A 15663-nucleotide genomic window follows, 5' to 3' on the forward strand; every position below is an offset into this window, starting at 1 on the left:
CTGCTTAAACAAATGTTCGAAATTTGGAGAAGAATCTGCCTTGCAATGCCGAAGACAACATTGCGTGCCAGACTCATCGTCATTGAAGTCTGGTTCGGGGGCTACAGAGGAAGTCCTGGATTAGGGGGTATCCGGACATCCGATTATATCCTTTGGCCGGACTGTTGGACCATGAAGATACAAGATTGAACACTTCGTCCCGTGTCCGGATGGGACTCTACTTGACGTGGAAGGCAAGCTAGGCAATACGGATATGTATATCTCCTCCTTTGTAACCGACCTTGTGTAACCCTAGCCCCCTCCGGTGTCTATATAAACCGGAGGGTTTTAGTCCGTAGGACAACATACAATCATACCATAGGCTAGCTTCTAGGGTTTAGCCTCTCCGATTTCGTGGTAGATCAACTCTTGTACTACTCATATTATCAAGAATAAATCAAGCAGGACGTAGGGTTTCACCTCCATCAAGAGGGCCCGAACCTGGGTAAAACATCGTGCCCCCTGCCTCTTGTTACCATCCGTCTTAGACGCACAGTTTAGGACCCCTACCCGAGATCCACCGGTTTTGACACCGACGGGGCCCCTGACGATTTAAGTCATACCAAGGTGTATATGCCAACTTGAACATAGTGGGAAAACAAAAAAGTGCCAATGCCAAACAAGGCTAGGCGAAGCTATTTCCATTATAATCTGATTGGTACGTCAAAACATTTTTTAATATATGATCAACATTTTTTATACACATTTAAGATTTTCCAAATGCTTGGTTAACATTTTTTAATAATTGTTCTACATTTTCTCAAATGCTTGATTAACATATTTATATACATGATAAAAAACTTCATCATTTTTTAATACATGGAGAACATTTTTCTATACACATTTAACATTTTTAAAATGCTTGATTAACATTTTTTATATACTTGTTCGACATTTTTTCAAATGCTTGAGTAACATTTTTATATATACATGATCAAATAACAGCATCATTTTTAATACATGGTCATCATTTTTTTTCTATACACGTTTTAGATTTTGAAATGTTTGATTAAAAAATTTCAAATACTCGTTCAAGATTTTAATTCAAATGCTTGATTAAAACGTTTTAAATACATGATCAATTTTTTTTCACAAACATTATTATATATATATTTTTGTATGCGTCGTAAACATTTTCTCTATATGTATTTAATATTTTTCAAATTGTTGGTCAACATTTTCAAATATTGTTTTGTAGAGTGTTTTTTGTAAAATATAAATAGAATATTTTAAAAGAGTCTTTTTTTTTGAAAAAAGGCAAAAAACGGAAACATAAAGCATAAAAAAGGAAAAAGAAAAAACGAGGCTGTGGCATCCCGCGCGTCTGGGCCGGGCCATCTCTCTCCCCATTGGGTGAGGGTTCCATAGGTTTCGCTTAATGCGAGGCGCCCTGAGGAGACGCCCAAACTCAACCCATTCGCGCTTGGGCCCGGTTGGGACGGACTCGCTCGCGGCCTGCCTGAGACTGACGCCGGAGAGGGGGAGAGCGGAGATGACAGAACTGCCGGAGGTGGAAGCAGCGCGGCGGGCGCTGGAGGCGCACTGCGTGGGCCACCCCATCACGCGCTGCGCCGTCGCGGACGACTCCAAGTCCAAGCTCGTCGCCGCCGCCGCCGGGGTAAGAACCATGGTGGGCAGGACCATCGTGGCCGCGCGCCGGAGGGGCAAGAACCTCTGGCTCTGCCTCGACGCCCCGCCCTTCCCCTCCTTCCAGTTCGGTCATTACCCACTACTTCCACACGACAGTTCCCCCGACCTACCCTGCCTCGTCCTACTTTGCTAATTGCTTGTTCTGCAGCAAATTGCTTGGTTGGCGATGATTTATGCTCGATTGACGCGGAGAATTCGCTTAATTGCTCGTTGATGATATCCCAATGATAATTATTGCTGATTAATATCTTTCCAAGCGATGGAGAGTTTGGAATGGGAACAATTTGTCGGGCTTGGCCAAACACCGACGACTGACAAGAGCATGCTCTGGGTTTGCAGCGATGGCAGGTGCGATCTACATAAAGGGCGTTGCCATCACAAAGTACAAGAGGCAAGTGCTCTTTTCCGTTTGGTATCTCACCTTGGAAGTTGCGAACATATTGTTTCACTAAGATAGTACTACTCCCCCCTTCACCACCCCGCTCTGGCCGGCGTGGTCGGCGCAGGCCCTCGCGGCTCCCGCCGTGCCCGTTGCCCCGCTGGAGCAGCCGCTGCAGCTGCCCCGGCGTCACCGCCGCTCAGCTCCAGGCCAGCTCTGGCCGTGCCGGCGGGAGTCTCGATCCACCAGGTCCGGTTCCCAACCTCGCCGTCATCGCTTCCGGCCTGGTTGGCCGGGTCATCGCCGCATCCGGTCTACACGATGGCCTCGGAACAGCGGGCGCCCACCCTGCAGTACGGCGGGCCCTCCGGTTCCGCGGGTCCCTACGCTGGCCTCGACGGGCTGCCGTTTCATGGGGGACCCCCTGTGTCCACCGTCCCGGCGCCATCCCCCTCGCTGCTCAGTACCGTCGAGCTGTACGCGCACGGCGGTTATACTCAGACACCGCCGGTTTCTCCAAGCTTGACTTCGCCACCTACGACGGCATCGAGGACCCCCTCAACTGGCTTAATCAGTGTGAGCGGTTCTTTCGGGGGCAACGCACGCTCGCGTTGGACCGCACCTGGCTCGCCTCATATCACGTCCGAGGCGCCGAACAAACATGGTACTACGCCCTCGAGCAGGACGAGGGCGTGCCTGCCCTCATGGGAGCGCTTTCGTGAGCTATGCCTCATTCGCTTTGGGCCGCCGGGACGCGGGAGATGGCTGGCGGAACTCTGCCGCCTCCCCTTCTTCTCCATGGTGCAAGACTTCGCCGACCGCTTTCAGGCCCTGGCATGCCACGCGCCCGGCGTGACGGCTCGTCAGCGGACCGAGCTCTTCGTCGGCGGTCTACCAGATCACATCCGCGTGCACGTGGAGCTTCGGGGACCTCAGGACCTCCAGACGGCCATGTACTACGCCCGCGCCTTCAAGTGTCGCACGCAGGCCTTGCAGCAGGCGTCACCGGCTCGGGGTGGCCGCCAGCCAGCCAGGCCGCCCCCGACACCACCTGTGCCGGGCCGTCCGCCCCCGGCCGCTCCAGCAACCACCACTCCGGCCACAACGCGGCCCTTCCGTCGACTCTCTCCGGTCGAGCAGCTCGAGCGACGTCGCCAGGGGCTTTGCTATAACTGCGACAAGCCCTACATGCCGGGCCATGTCTGCCCGCGCCTCTTCTACTTGGAAGCGGCCGACTACGTCGAGGAGGACACACCCGCCGACGGGCTCGACGAGTTGCCTCCACCAGTTGCTACGGAGGCTGCCCCGGCGCCCGCACCGGCGAGGACTCTCGTGGTCTCGCTCCATGCGCTCGCGGGCATCTGCGACGAGCGGACTATGCTCTTGCCGGTGATGATTCACGGCGAGCGCCTGGCGGCCCTCCTAGATACGGGCTCCACGCATAACTTCCTTCCCGAGGCGACCATGGGTCGCTTAGCGCTTCAGCCGACGGGCGGGGAGCAACCCAGGGTCACTATGGCTAACGGTGACCGCCTCCTATGCCATGGGCTGGCGCGGAACGTGCCCATCACCATTGGCGATGAGCACTTCACCATCACATGCGTCGGCATTGACTTGGTCTGCTTCGACTTCATCCTCGGCTCGACTTCTTGCAGACCCTCGGTCCCATCTCTGGGACTTTGATGACATGACGATGACCTTCTAGCGCCTAGGTCACTGCGTCTGGTGGGAGGGCGTGGGTGGTGCCTCACTAGCGACACCGCAGCTGCAGCTGGCTGCAACTGCTGCCGACCCCAAGCACCCACTGTTGGATCACCTTCTGTAGCAGCATCGCGACCTCTTCGACGAGCCACAGGGCCTTCTGCCAGCCCGGGTGTATGATCACCGCATTCATCTCCTGCCGGGCACGATGCCGGTTGCAGTGCGCCCCTACCGCTATGCCCAGCTGCAGAAGGACGTGCTGGAGCGGTAGTGCACGCTCATGCTTGCCTTGGGCATCATCCAGATCTCCACTTCGCCGTTTTCGGTGCCGTTCCTCCTCGTCCGCAAGTCGGACGGCACGTGGCGCTTCTGCATCGACTACCGCGCCCTTAACGCCCAGACACTGAAGGAAAAGTTTTCTATTCCGGTCGTCGACGAGCTCCTAGACGAGCTACATGGGCCGTGCTTCTTCACCAAGCTCGACCTCCGTTCGGGCTACCACCAGGTGCGGATGCACCCGGACGATGTCGCCAAGACGGCATTTCGGACTCATCACGGCCACTTCGAGTTCTTGGTGATGCCTTTTGGCCTCTCCAACGCCCCGGCGACCTTCCAGGCCTTGATGAATGATGTCCTCCGCCCCTACTTGTGTCGGTTTGTGCTCGTTTTCTTTGATGACATTCTTATCTACAACGCCTCGTGGGCGGAGCACCTTCAGCACGTCGCCATCGTCTTCAACGAGCTTCGAGCGCACCATCTTCATCTTAAGCGCTCGAAGTGCTCGTTCGGCATGCCTTCAGTCGCCTACCTCGGCCATGGCATCTCGGCCGAGGGTGTTGCTATGGACGCCGACAAGGTGGCGGCGGTCGCGGCCTAGCCAACACCGCACTCACCGCGAGCTCTCCGCGGCTTCTTGGGCCTCGCGGAGTACTACCGGAAATTTATCCGGGAGTTCGGCCTCATCGCGTCCCCGCACACGCGCTTGCTGCGACGCGACGCCTTCGCCTGGGATGCGGAGGCAACGGGGGCGTTCGAGGCCCTCAAGGGAGCCCTCGCGACGGGTCCCATCCTCCAGATGCCCGACTTCGACCGGCCGCTCGTGGTGCACTACGACGCCTCCGGTGTGGGGTTCGGCGTCGTACTTCATCAGGGAGACGGGCCCCTCGCGTTCTTCAGCAGGCCTTTCACCGCGCGCCATCATAAGCTCGCGGTCTATGAGAGGGATCTCATTGGCTTGGTGCAGGCCGTGCGCCACTGACAGCCATATCTTTGGGGACGGTTGTTCCGGATACGCACGGATCACTACAGCCTCAAGTTCTTATTGGACCAGAGGTTGTCTACCGTACCGCAGCACCAGTGGATCAGCAAGCTCTTTGGCTTCGACTTGACCATCAAGTATCGTCTGGGCCGCCATAACACCGTGGCCGACGCCTTGTCTCGCCGTGACGCCGACCACGACGTAGACGTCGACGACTCTGACGGGCGCCTCTCTACATCCGCTCGGGGCCCTCCTTCGCCCTCTTTGGCGCCACCCGCAGGGCCATTGCGGACGCGCCGGACGCTCAGCTCCTTCGACAGTGCCTTGATGCCGGCAACCTGGAGGAGCCGTGGCGTTTGGCGGATGGCTTGCTCCTGCATGGGCGCCGTCTCTTCGTGCCAGATCACTGCGACCTCAGTCACCAGGTTCTGCTGCTGGCACACTCAGCCAGCCACGAGGGTGTGCAAAAGACCCTCCACCGTCTCCGCGCTGATTTCTACATCCCCGGCGATCGGGTCCTGGTCCGGGACTAGGTGCGGTCTTGTGTTACATGCCAGCGTAACAAGACGGAGACGCTGCGGCCGGCTGGTCTGCTATAGCCCTTGGAGGTGCCTTCTGAGGTCTGGGCTGATATCTCCATGGACTTCATCGAGGGCCTCCCCAAGGTGCGGCAAGTCCGTCATCCTCATGGTGGTCGACCGCTTCTCCAAGTACGCGCACTTCATCGCGCCCGGCCATCCCTACACTGCCGCCTCCGTGGCCCGGGCCTTCTTCGACAACATCGTCCGCCTCGACAGGTTTCCCTCTTCGATCGTCAGTGACCGGGACCCGGTGTTCACGTGGCATGTCTGGCGCGATCTCTTTTAGATGGCGGGCTTGAAACTCCGCCTTAGCACGACCTTCCATCCTCAGACGGACAGCCAATCCGAGGTGGTCAACAAGGTGATTGGCATGTATTTGCGTTGCGTCACATGTGATCGTCCTCGTGCTTGGGTGGAATGGCTCACCTGGACGGAGTATTGCTACTAAATCTCTTATCACTCCGCCCTGCACGCCATGCCGTTCGAGGTGTTCTATGGCCGACCGCCCCCGCCCATCCCGCCGGTTGACCCGGAGACGGCTCGGACGGAGGCGGCGGGCGACCTTCCTCGCAGCCGGGACGAGATGCTTGCGGAGGTGCGGCAACGCCTCATTCAGGCCCAGCAGCTAGCCAAGCACTACTATGACGGCCACCATCGCGAGGTAGAGTTCGCGGTGGGCGATTGGGTGTGGCTGCGCCTTCTTCACCGCTCTACTCTACGCAGCCCCTTGACCCGCGCGTGAAGCGCAAGCTGGGCCCTCGCTATGCCGGGCCATTTTCCGTGCTGGAGCGCATCGGAAAGGTGGCCTACCGCCTTCAGCTTCCGGCCGGTGCTCGCATCCATGACGTCTTCCATGTGGGGCTACTGAAGCCCTTCCGTGGGGAGCCGCCAGTGCTTCCTCCGACCTCCGACGGACGCGTGCTTCCCGGGCCAGCGAAGGTGTTGTAGGCCCAGCTGCATCGCGGGGTGTGGTACTTGTTGATCCAGTGGGACGGCCTTCCGAAGGAGGACACCACGTGGGAGCAGCGTGACGAGTTCCGCCAACACTATCTAGACTTCCAGCTCGAGGACGAGCTGTTTGCGCAGGCGGGGAGAGATGTTATGACCGGCACAACTTATAGCCGGAGGAGGCCCAATGGGCGCGTTTAGTTAGGGGCTTAGCCTAAGTTATCTTATTTTTATTAGCATCGAGATTACATAAACAGCTGTAAGACCCTCTTTTGGAAATTAAGCAATAAGACATATTCTATTGCCCGGCTCCTCAACCCTAACCTAGCCGCCGCCTCCTCCATCGCCACCGCCTCTCCTCCCGCGCGAGACGGCGCCTGCACGCCGGCCACCGCGGTCAAGACCTCGCCCGCATTCCGGCCTAGACCCGGTAGGGCCCTAGCTCCTACCAGTATGGATGGTTTCAGATCAGCTGTCAACTCCGAGGACGAGTGGCCGTCCAAGTACTCCAAGTTTTTCGTTGAGGTCAGGAGGCCAAGCACAATGTGCAGATTCTTTTAGGTTTTGTATCGATGCGGAATTATCGGTGGTTATGTGTTGCTTTTGTGACCGTGCTTGAAGAGACTCCTGAACTTATGATATTATTAGTTCCTAAGTTGAAAGCTAAATAGGATCCCGGCTCTTGTCATATCTTTCTTGGTGAATTGTAGGATCGCTGTGATTGTGATAAGCAGGAATTGTCCTATTCCAGTAGCACAGACCGAGCTTAATGAACACACTGTCAGCCGCACAAACAAACTACTCACTTAATAAAATCCCGGATCAGTGAATTTTAGGATCCGGGGAATGGCAGCAAATCGGATATGGAGGTCCTGGCTCACTCGCCCGGACTATAGTTAGCACCTTGAGGCCCGGGGAGTGGCTAGCACAAATAAGTTCCATGATATCAACGAATTAAGCAGTTACCTCCCTATGATAAAACAAAGTATCTCATCGATAGGTAGCTAGGCCTAGAATTTTCCTACTGGTTAGTCTGTCCTCAATGTGGCTAGGAAGGAGCTCCATGGCTTGGATCTATTGTTGATGTGTTTAAGCTAATTAAATTTTAAGCCATGGCACACTGGCCAGGACTAGAGTTAGCTCCTGAGGGCCTCATGGAGTTGCAGGTAAAAAAAGGTCTGTGATATATCAATGGATAACAGCCAACTCCCTTGTAATAAAACAGTATCTCATCAATTGTTGGCCAGGTCTGGAATTTCCCCACTAGTTAGTCCGTCCTGAAGATTTCTGGGAAGGAGCTCCACGGCTTGGAGTTATTATTGATGTCTCTAACCTGTTAACACTGGGAGCCAAGGCTCATTTGAAGTTGATTTTGAACTTTGATGCGCCTAACCTTTTAAAATTTACGCATTTTACAGCTTGATGGCTTGGAGTTTTCCTTCACTGATAAGAGGCGCTTTGCAAGAGTTCGGTTATTTGATTATGTATGTGCAAGTTTCTTTGTAAATTATCTAGAGATACTTGTCCTTTAAATTTTGTACAAGTTCGCTCACTCAATTGTTGTTGGCATCCTGAAACTGTACCTCCAATTTCTGAGCTAGGTCCGGATGCTCTCTTTGAGCCGATGTCCGTTGACAATTTTGTGGACTCACTGACCAAGAAGAAGATTGGAATAAAAGCCCTTTTACACTATCAGGTGATTTTTTTTGAGGGAAACAGCAGGACTCTGCTGCGTATTTTTATTATTTTTTAAAAATATATAGTACAAAGAATAAGGTCTGAAAAAATAAAAAATAATTATACATCGAAGATACAAACAAAACTAAGGAAAGAAAGAAGAGACGGTAAACAACAAATACAACAGCAGCATAGCAAGTTATCTAAAGGATTTGATCCAAGCCTCAAATCCACTGTATTCCTTCCTCTTGACTCTGTAGATGATCCATTTGAATTCTTCTTTTAGCTTCTTTCTGCATCTGTATATGCTTGGCTGAATGTGTTGGAATATGTGATCATTCCTAGTTGTCCAGATTGCCCAGCAGGTTAGGATGATGATCTCCATCGCATATGGTACACTCAGCAATTGCTTTAGGTTGCTAATTTCCTCCTGAATGCCTGTATGTGCTGGCTGCCAGTTGGTGCAAATGTAGCTCCAACATAATTGTGCAAATTGACAATGAAAGAAAAGGTGATCTCCAGCATACTATCAGGTGATCGCTATCGAACCGATTGCAATTCTTGCCTCTACATTCTATAATAATATTTTCCGATGATATACAGAATTAACTCGTACTATTTTCTTATGATACCATACCATACCTGACATCCTGCCTTTTTTAATGAGCAGAGCTTCATACAAGGCATTGGTAATTGGATTGCACACGAGGTGCTTTACCAGGTACTGGTACAAAAATGTGTGAGGCTTGCACCAAGTGCAGCACTTGAACTCTGAATTTGTTATGGGAATGTACGGGTCCTAGACTTCTGTCAGATTAGATTTGGCACCGCGACTCTGGGGCAACCCTAGCGCTGCCACCGCGGTTCCCCCTCCCCCTCCCTCCTGCTAGAGGGGCGCTCGGCGTTGGCACGCGACCCCGATGGAGGTGGTGGTGGGGATCTGACGCTTCCTCCTCGGATGGAGGGCTACGGCCCCGGTCGGTGGCGCGCGGCCTCCCACGACTATGTGGGCAGCGTGGAGGTCGCGGTCGACGGCGCAGCGGTGGCTCATCGCAGTTCGCCGAGCACCATGGTAGAGCTTTGGTGCCGGCCCGATCTGCTCCGATCCGTGCCGGCATTGGTCCCTGGTGGCAGCGTTCGTCGTCCCATGGTGCCAGATGGCCGGATCTGGCGTTTGGGTGTGGTTCCGGGGGAAACCCCTAGCCGGCGCGGTGGCCCCCCAAAGTCGACGTCTTTGGCGCCAATCCCCTCCTTGGAGGCTTTGGGGGTGGACCCTCCCCCTCCCGCCTCCTCACTGAGCTCCGTCGAAAGCTGGTTCTCCCTTGGTCTGGGCGTCGACAGCATCTCGGTGGCGTGCTCCTTCTTGAAGGCGGCGGTCGGGATTTGCTCTTAGTGGTGGAGCAGTCGGTGTCTCGGTTCCGAAGCATGACGGCCTGGTTTTCCTGCTACATCCTGCTCGGCCTCGCCCATGCGTTGTGATGCTTCTTCTGTCTTCTTCATGGTTGCGCGCCTTCGTCCGACAGCTCACGTCCCGTGCTCCGTGCTACCTCTGCCGACTTTGGTTCTCGTCTGGTTGGTCTTCCGTTGCTTGTGGGTCAGAGATGTCTGCTTCTCCTATGGCGCTCGGTCACCTTGAGCTGGGCTATGTGGCAGCCACTCTGCTGGGCGCTAGTGCGGCACCCGTCGAGCCTGGGTGAAAGTGTAGTGGCCCTTTGCAATGGTGGAGACAGCTCAAGTGTTGCCCAAGTATGACCGTGGATGTAGCCGGCGCTCAATGCTTGCATGGCGTGTCCCTCCTCCCGAGCACTTAGTTGGCTACTTGGTGTAGGCGTAGTGCTGGTCGTTGGTAACGGTGCTCTGCTGTTGCCATTGTGCTGTTTTGCCTAGCACCTTGTATCTTCTTTCCGCTTTGCTTTGCATTCACCCCCTTTGTAATGTGGTGCCCTTGTAATCCTGGCCGGTTGATGGCTTTGTTAATTCAAAGACAGGCTAGGTTCGAGCTCTCCTCGGGTTCAGCCGGCGCCTTTTCTCTAAAAAATGTACGGGTCCTAGGACCAATGGTTGGACAGTCGCACTTGATTGTTGAGGCCTGATTGTACAAGATGGGAAAGGACTAGGAATTTATTTTGTTATTCTTCGCTTATCTCCAACTAATATTCAAAAGGTATTAATAGCCATGCCAGGGACCTGTAGCAATCTGATCTTATCCCTAACAATTTTGCCTAATTAACACACCTAATAGATAAAGCTGCTACTGTTCAATAGATAGAACTGCTGCATCTTCTGCACTTGTGTTTCAGTGCTGCTTGGTCGTAACAGAGTTCATGTTATTCTTTGTAATCGAAAACCCATCCATTGCAGATTGCTTCAAGCCTAACAAGGGAGAGTTGTGAAGCAATACACCAAAGCAGCCAAGAGGTTACTCTAACTTTTTATTGTTTTGAGTAACTGTACTTTACTGTACTACTGTATTTACCTTGCAGAATTGTTGTGTCTTGACCCAAGAAATTATTAGGTTGTGAAATATGCTGTTGATGTTGATGCTGATTGTGATCCCTTTCCTGTGGAATGGTTGTTTCATCACCGCTGGGGCAAGAAGCCTGGTGAAGTCGATGGCGAGTTTCTAAAAAAAACGGGGTAGTCTTGAACAACGTCTCAGCCGTTATTTGAGAAAAAATGGTCACCACCGGAACTCATCGTAGTTTTGCATTTCGTATGATGAACTGTGACAATTATGTTGGATTTATCGGAATTTCAGTAATTATTTGGTCCAGTTTGTTGTCCTTTGGTCCTCGTTAGATTTATCCAATTTCTGGTTATTGCAGGAAAGAACATTGAATTCATAACAGCTGGTGGCAGGTTGAGCAACAGTACTTCACTACCATGCCTTCTACCATCCTAAATCTATCTAACCCTCTGATTTGTTCTCTCTCTATTAGACTACAGCCTATATATGTGCCACAACTACAGAAGCTGTCTGGGACCCAATCTAACAAAAAGGTAGTGGCTAGCCCAGGGCAAGTGAGTGAGGATGGTGATGCCAAGGAAGCAAGGGTAGAAGGAGAAGATGATGACAATTTGAAGCCAAGAAAGAGGGTGGCAACATTCCGGGCTGTCAGGGGACAGCAAAACAAGGATACCATAAGTGCCCCCTCCAAAAAAAAAACAAGGAAAATCTGGTGGCTAGAAGAAACCAAGCATTAAACATGGCGGCAAAGATGATGTCGAGACTATGGAACCAAACAAAACTGTTGCCGATAGCAATGATGAGCATGATTTGGACGGGCCAACTGCACCGTATCAGGCCGAGGTACAGGAAATTTGTCCAAGAATAAATTGAAAACTACCAAATGATTCATCTGGAAGAAGATGAAAGAAATTCAGTGTATGTTGGTTCAACGTTGTCAAACGTCAATTTAGTGTATAGTATGTTGGTTATGTGTTTTACACCATATTACATTCCAGTGGGAATGAAACCATTTGAAATCTTCGGAATTTCATAACCTTGTGTCGATTTCCTGAACTGCAGAAATTAATATCATATTACCGTATGAACAGAAAATGCATCTGTCTGAACTTTCCATCTATGTTTACTATGAAATCCAAATGGTCAGATTCTCCTCTTGAGTTAGGCCATAAATGTGTTGAAAAAATTGGACAGTCTTCATTATAGTTTTTTGTGATATTTGATATGTGATGTTGTATCAAATATGAAAATGTTCCAAACAAAATACACTAGAACTGGTCCTATCTAAAGAATATGGTTACACTTCCTTCTCTACAAAATCACCATCAAAACCAATGCTCTTTTTTTTAAGAAGAACGACACCCAAGGGCATCTTAAATCTGATAATTATTGAGAAAAACAATAACGAGTACAATGGAAAGACAATTGGATGCTTCACAACCATAAAAAGTTACATTTAAAATCATACTACCCTTCTTCCTCCAATTGTACGCCACACACCAGAGATTAAAAATTGCACTGAACCAACGGTAAATGAAAGGGACACATGCAAGTGCTCTCGCCATACCAGGCTTTAAAGACCATAATAGCCACTCCTCATTCAAGACGAGATCTAGAACTCGTTGAAGAAACATTGGTTTGGAGCATCACCTCATGCACTACAATCTTGCAATCCATCACCACCGGACCATAGAATGGGAGAAAACCAAACCACCTAGCAGAACAATATGGAAGAAGAGGTCGAAGTTGTTGCACCAATAGCCAGCAAAACTGCACTCATTGATAGAAACACCAACTGTCAAGATTCGAAGACAACCAACAAATCTAATGACACAAACTCTCACATACCCTTCGCCGGTTTTTGATCAAGCATCATCGAGTAGGGAGAGGACAAAGAGTCCTTATTCGACATGCCAACGCCACCATCACCTTGCCAATGACGTCTGGGAAATAAAACCTAAAGAAAAGAAAAATGAAACATGCAGGGTCCCCACTCTTCTTGCCGCCGACGAGACCGCTAGACAGGGGAGATGAGGGGGACCAAGGGGGCGTCGTGAAGGTGACCTATGACGGCGGCTGGGGTTTGTGGTCATAGGTGACCTATGACAGCCGCTTCAGTTGACTCCACATCCGCGATGTGTTCAAATTTCGCCATGGCAGCTGCTACTGTTGGCAATAAGCCATGCTCCAACGATGACGACCGGCGTCGGGTGCGGCATATGCGGTCTATGCAGGGCGTGGGCATAGGGATCAGTTGGTCCGGCTGTGTTGAGCGCGTATCGAGTGCGTGCCATACGCGCGGCCGGGCTATACGGATCACAGTGTGGCGCGGTTGCGTGGTAGCTAGCTTTGCGTGTGATGTGCACATGCATAGAATTAGTTGTGTGCATGCATAGTTTGTTAGCCAGGCCGTGGGTTAGTGGCCCGTGTGGCGTTCTAGTTGGTTAGTGCGTGGGTGGCTCTGATGTGTGTGGCCGTGTGTTATTTAAGCAGCTGTTAGTTACCGTGAAGATGGTGTGGAGCCGAGTGTAGCAATGTAGCCATTGTAAAAAGAAAAGGATTGGGGCGTTTGTGCGCCCGTGGCGGCGTTCGTGCGCCGGCCCGGAATTTCTTATGTCTTGTGTCTTCTTCTACCTCTAGCCGAGAGTGAGAGAGGGCTGCGGTTCCAACATTTGATATCATGAGCTTGGTGTCTTGGACGTGCTTGCCGTGCCGGAGGCGTGGCAGCGATGGCGGCGCTCGCCGGCAGCTGCGCGACGGAGCTTCGGGCTGTGTGTCGGCCCATGGAGGTGGGCGGCGCGGTGGCTGTCATGGCGCGTGGCGGAGGCGGCGGGCGGTGACGTCGTACGTGCGGTGAGCGCGGAGGCCGCCGAGGTGCTACGTGGTGGTGCAGCGGCGCAGCACGGCGTGGCGGTGTGGAGGCACTGCATGGCGGCATGGAGGCCGCGGCGGTGCAGGGCAATAAGCCGCGGCGACGAGCAGGGCGCGACCGATGCGTGTTATGGGTGCACATTGGACGCGCCGGGCGCGTTGGGACCGCGAGCGCGCGTACGAGCATGCGGTTGACGTCGGGAGGAGGCGTATGTCGCCGTTGTGCTCGAGTCCGTGCTCGAGTTCGGCTACATCCTTCCGGCGTTTGTCGCTGGTGGCTGCCATGGCGGACGCGGAGGCGGCACGCGGTGAGCGTCTGGTGCAGCCGGGCTCGTCGGGCACGTTGGATGCGCGCGGGACGGGCGGGACGCACTGGTATGGTCGGGCTCGTCGGACGCGTCAGGTGCGCGCGGGACGTACTGGGGCGTCGGGCGCGTCGGGTGCGCGCGAGACGTGCGGTACGCAGAGGGACGCTAGACATGTGTCGCCGGAGTCATCCGTGGCGGTGCGACCGGCGTCGTTGCACCAGGTCGGATCCGCGGGCTGGGCCACGCTCGTGACGATGACAACGACAGGAGTTGCAACAACTTCAGCGACGGCATGACTTAAGGAGTGAGTGTTGGCAATAAGCCATACTCCAGCGATGACGTCGGGTGCGGCATTTGCAGTCTATGCAGGGCGTGGGCATAGGGATCAGTTGGTCCGGCTGTGTTGAGCGCGTACGAGTGCGTGCCATACGCGCGGCCGGGCTATACGGATCACAGTGTGGCGCGCGCGGTTGCGTGGTAGCTAGCTTTGCGTGTGATGTGCACATGCATAGAATTAGTTGTGTGCATGCATAGTTTGTTAGCCAGGCCGTGGGTTAGTGGCCCGTGTGGCGTTCTAGTTGGTTAGTGCGTGGGTGGCTCTGATGTGTGTGGCCGTGTGTTATTTAAGCAGCTGTTAGTCACTGTGAAGATGGTGTGGAGCCAAGTGTAGCAATGTAGCCACTGTAAAAAGAAAAGGATTGGGACGTTCGTGCGCCCGTGGCAGTGTTCGTGCGCCGACCCGGAATTTCTTATGTCTTGTGTCTTCTTCTACCTCTAGCCGAGAGTGAAAGAGGGTTGCGGTTCCAACAGCTACGAAAAGGCCGCTACTGTCACGAATAATTGCTCCACCTGCACCGGTGTTGTCCTCATCCGAGAAAGCAGCATCGACATTAAGCGCCAACTGACCCACTAGGGGCCTCCTCCAATGATTCAGTCTTGGTGTCGCTCTAGGCTTACTGGCCGCACGCGAAAAATTCAGACAGAGTGCCCCTGATGGATTGGCATGACCGCACCGGTGTTTGGACCTCTTCATGCTTAACAATTTGTCTTTGCTGCCATCATAGATACCAGCTCGTCACCGCCACCAGCTCTGGTAGTTCAACAATGCTCATATATTGCTTCTTATGTTCTGGGTCACAGAGAAAGATTTCCATGATTTCTACTCCTGTACGTCCAGGTGCAGCTACTGTAGCCATTATTTCATGTACGCCAAGGCACCTCCATACGTCCTTTGCTCTGTTGCATTTGAATGCCATATGAGCTATATCCTCAGCATGCGTGGAGCAAATCCGACATTGAGCTGAGCGAGATATGTGCCTATTTGCTAAAAGACAACAGCAAGGGAATGCATCATGAAGACATCTCCAAAGATTTTTTTTTTTTAATTTTGCCCAGTATCTTCAAACTCCAAAGTTTCCTCCAAACTGGATGTGCCAAGGAGCCACTTATGCCGTGAGGTTTTTTTTGAGGGATATGCCGTGAGGGTTTATATTACTTGATTCATAATATTCCTCCCATTGCTTATAATAAGCTGAGCGTACTGAAAAAATACCCGACTTGGTAAGATGCCAAGCAACGAAGTCCTCCGTTTCATGCTGGAAGATCGGGATTCGCAAAATCCTATCTGCGCCTATACTCCAAAAATTGTCTCGTATCAGCTCCTCGTCCCAGTCCCCAGTGACTGGGTTTATGAGTTCATTCACCGTTGTGAGCACACAGTTGCCCCTCACAGTTATTATCTTCCTTGAATTACTACTAGGGATCCAACAATCTTCCCATGTATT

General features: G+C 52.6%; 1 pseudogene; it reads left to right on the forward strand.

Annotated features, from left to right (window-relative positions):
• The first annotated feature begins 1531 nt into the window (after positions 1 to 1531).
• LOC123146874 (formamidopyrimidine-DNA glycosylase-like) lies at positions 1532 to 11587 on the forward strand (annotated as a pseudogene).
• Positions 11588 to 15663: the final 4076 nt, after the last annotated feature.

The sequence above is a fragment of the Triticum aestivum genome, chromosome 7A (assembly GCF_018294505.1).
Source record: "Triticum aestivum cultivar Chinese Spring chromosome 7A, IWGSC CS RefSeq v2.1, whole genome shotgun sequence".
NCBI lineage: Eukaryota > Viridiplantae > Streptophyta > Magnoliopsida > Poales > Poaceae > Triticum > Triticum aestivum.